The 4,422-nt window shown below is 34.5% G+C and overlaps 1 protein-coding gene across 3 annotated transcripts in view; it reads left to right on the top strand.

The window, feature by feature from the left end:
- Positions 1 to 4,422, top strand: part of LOC117174063 (histidine triad nucleotide-binding protein 1) — a 117,819-nt gene that overhangs the window by 49,487 nt on the left and 63,910 nt on the right. The window lies entirely within an intron of this gene.

Below are 4,422 nucleotides of genomic sequence, written 5' to 3'. Positions count from 1 at the left end.
AATTGTTGGTAGACCCATATTTGACACATTATAATAATGCAATTAACAATAATTTTAATGCTTTCCTTTAACAAATCGGTTTGAATTTACTTCAATTTCATGTTCCAATACTTCAATTTTGGTGAAAAAAATTTCCATGAAGTAAAGGGTGGTACCAGCTATTCTATAATTTAACCCTGATTTGATTCCAGCAAAATTTGTTTTGAAAATGTTATTAGGTTCGAAGAAAATTAAGGGAAATTTTTATTTTTTTATTTCAGGCACACGTGTTTTTTTCATTAATTTGTCTACAATTTTTGTATAATTATTTTAATTTTAAATTCAAACAATAATTTTTAAACGGCTTAAATATTAAACAAAAGTTTATTTGATAAAAATATTTTATGATCGTATTTTTAATAAATGAATAATATTGATTAAGAAACAATTTTATTTCGGGAATTTCATTATCTAGTAATTTTCAAATTCGGTAATATTATAAACTTTTCTGGAGTTTTATTAGTTTTGGTAATTTATTATTCGGGACAGAGAGTTTTACCGAGTCGGGAATTTTATTTTTCGGTATATTTCAACCATCCGTATAGAAGTATAGAACATTTGCTGTAATTATAATTTCGGCACCTGGGTCTTGTTTATTTTTACCTACAATATTAATAAAAAAAAAACGTTTATGACAATTTTTGAAATCACATGTTATAAAGATAATCTTAAATAAAAATTAAAAAATTCACTGTACATCCAATTATTATTCTTGTGTCTTGGCGATTTTTCCCTAATGCATTTTATTCACTGGTAAACGGGGGTGATTCTCTCTTAGAAAATATGTTATTAAAATCCGAAAATATTGGGTAAAATTTTGGACCTCTAGGTATGTAAAAAAATGTAATGTTCCGAAAATTTAAAAACTAATTTAAAAACTATTTATACTCTTTTATGATACCAATATAATTTACAAAACACTAACTGTAAAATTTTCAAATTTTTAAGTCCTTAGTATAAGAACTTGAATTTTAACGTTAAAATGTACCTCATTTTAAGAATACAGTCTTATTGTTTGAATTTTCACGATTTTCGTTCTAAGTTATAGGTTACGTCAAAAATAACATATTCTGGGATAGGAAATTGCTGCAACGCGAAAAAGTAGATTTTAAATTTAAACGTGAAAAATGTGAAAATGCACCATTTTCCATGCTCATTTACAACCCAGCGAGTCACTTCCTTACTTAGTCGTTTCTTTTGAAAGTCGATAATCTGCTTTCAGTTTTCTTTTTGAAATATACTTTGAATTCAACGCATTTTAATTTCAATGTTTTCAGCTGCATTCAGATGGAAGTATACAAAGGTTTTTTGTTTTTAATATAAATTAATTTAAACATTTTATTTATTTGTCACAGTTATAATTTATAAATGCTATAATTGAGGTTCTATCATATATATTGAACAATTAAAACCTCTCACGTTTTTTAAGTTTTTTAAAACTCTTTTGAAAACTTTTTAAAAACTATTTTGGTGGTGATTTCTTAATAAAAGAATAAGTGCTATTTAGTCCCCGGAACAGCAATTTTAAAAATAAAGCCTTACCAGTTAAGATATTTTTAATTTGTAGTCTTCAGTACATATATTGAAAAATTAGAAATTTAAAGCTATTTCAATATGTAAGAATTTTTGGATTGGAAAGTTTCGATAATTTTAGATTAAAAGATTTCAAATTTAGTTAAAAATTAAAATTGTATAGAGTTGCAGGATTAGAAATTGACGTCTTTTAATACTTGAATCATTATTTTAAAACGACTAAAATAGTATAACTTCAGATAAATTCGAATATACCAGTTTTTACTATAGTAAAAACTCGAAAAAATACACGCAAGCGAAATTTTGTAAAGAAAACAAACCTGTTTATTGCACAAACTAGCTTATGTTTCACAAGCTAGCTTGCGAAAAATGATTCAGAATACATTGAATTTTGAATGACCTTGATATGCCCATCGAGCACAAACTTTATCTATGACGTAACTACACTTTTTAATGCAAAATATTGTCTTTCGATTTCCGATGTCAAACAGAGTCGTTTCAATTAAAAAACAAAGAATGACCTTGATATGACCTTGATGGTCATAGTCAATGTCACTCGATGGTTAATATTTAATGCACATTGTTTAAGTAAGTAAGTAGGGCAAGAGCATGGTTTTCACAATCTAGCTTGCGAAAAAATGTTCAGACTATATTGAATTTTTAATGACCTTGATACGTCCATTAAGGTCACACCTTACCTCTGACCTGACTTACACTTTTTAACGTACAATTTTCCGCTCTTTCGATTGCCAATTCCAAAAATGGGCCATTCCATTAAAAAAACAAACGTGATCTTGAAATGACCATGAAGGCGATGGTCAAGGTCAAAACTAAGGTCACCACTGGATTCTTCGTTGAAAGTTACTTCAAGAAGGACCTCAACCTTCTCCAAAAAAATTGTACCTAACGATTTTGTTTGGCTGTCTCGGGACTTTTTGGACACCCTGTATAATTTGTATTTTAAAATTTATACCACACAACGTACGTAAATATTTCGAGTGAAAATAACTTATAAAAGAATGTAAATTATAAGAAATAATTGTAGAATTAGTGGGAAATATATGAAGCCGGCATATAAATAACTCCATGGGCTTTTATCTGTGGTATTGATTCTTCTTTAATTGTTTATACAGTCTCCCTTTTACGGAGTTGAGAGTCTTTACATAACCATTACAAGTATTCTTACAAACAAGCCTTATACTATCTTCCGAAATATTCGCTTCATACAGTCTTAAATTATTTGAAATTAAACGTGTATAAATATTTTCGTAATAAATAATAATTATGTTAAATTTAAAAAACTTTAATTTGCGTCATTTCTTTTTATACTGAAATAAAAGAATTGGACATTTCCTTCATTATTTAAATAATAACGCGCTGAATTGAAGCGGCTGCAAGGCCATAGCGCGCATGTCCAGCGCAAAATGTAATATGCATGTTTTCCGTAGATGCTTGTCAGAGCTGAGGTGGGAGATGTTCATGTAATGGAATAAGAGACCCCGTCAAAATCCGAATGCTAAAAGCGCTCTCTTAGTCTGTGGGTCAACTTCTCGGAATTCTTCTTCCTAGCTTGTGGCATTTTAGATTCAATAACCCATGTATCCAATAAATAATGAAAAGTCCCAATGGAGTTAATTCAGCTAGCTGCAGCAACCTTAACCATAGAATGTTCACTTCCAGATAAACAGATCTTATTTCTCTGTGTTATTCACGACACACAGAGCCAGACTGTGGCCTTCCGCTGTAGACGTTCCCACTCCAAACCCGAATGGGATATGGAAGGAAGGGGGACTCCCACACGGGACTCAGCTCATGGCCAAATCACCACTTAAATACTCATATTATTAAATTAGAATACTCTCCAAAGAAACGCCCCAGCTCGGTCACAGATTCCACAGTTGGACTGAATATGATTTCGTCTATATAAAGTTGTTCCTCGGACACCAAATCTGGAAAACTCCGCATAACACAGCGATAAAATACAGTCCTGCCCCCTCCCACCCCAGCCGTGGACACCGATGGAGGAGGTGTGTTAAGCTTCTGACCTCGGCGCCATACTTGCAGCCTATCGATAGACTCCACCCCATCCGCGCCAAATGCTCCCCTGTGCATATGTGCGCAGAGCGTAACCTCGCCATCAAATTAATAAGGCGCCTCGGAAAACCACAACCCTGGAATCACAGCCTAGGGGTCAGCAAGGACCAGTCCCGGAAGTCGCGTTGACAGACAAGACGAAGATCGGCCATCGGAATTCCTCTTTGAACAACGAATGGAAGTCTAGAGGCGGACCTCGCAATCTCATAAGCCCCTTCATTCCCCAAAATACCCACGTGTGCCGGAACACATACAAGACTGACATTGACACCCGAATGTGCAGCCGTGGCCATCCGATCCCCTATAAGCCGTGCAAGTGGATGCCCCACATGATTAAAAAGTCTATCCCTTATATTGATAAGAGCAGAACGAGAGTCAGAGAAAATAACGGCATCCCGTCGCTCCCTCTCCATAACGTGTTCAAGGGCATAGAATATGCCATATAGTTCGCTCATTGTTGAGGATGCGAAATCCCTCAATCGCACTCCGAACCTCAGCCCAGATTCCGAAACCGTGAAACTACATCCTGCCAACCCCGCCCCAGGGTTCACTGACCCATCCGAAAAAACCTTGAGCACATCCACATATCTTTCGCCCAAAAGAGCATCAAATAAGCGCTGGGAGAAGGTCGGGTCCCTGAATACGGAACCGGACTCAAGGTCCACCTCAATAGCCGCCGACAGTTTCTGCCACTCCTCATCAAAATATGAGGGTTTTTGCGACGCATTCAAAGAAAACGCAAACCCAGCCATTGAA

The sequence above is a fragment of the Belonocnema kinseyi genome, chromosome 6, assembly GCF_010883055.1.
Source record: "Belonocnema kinseyi isolate 2016_QV_RU_SX_M_011 chromosome 6, B_treatae_v1, whole genome shotgun sequence".
Lineage (NCBI taxonomy): Eukaryota > Metazoa > Arthropoda > Insecta > Hymenoptera > Cynipidae > Belonocnema > Belonocnema kinseyi.
This window is presented reverse-complemented; position numbering and strand designations above follow the sequence as displayed.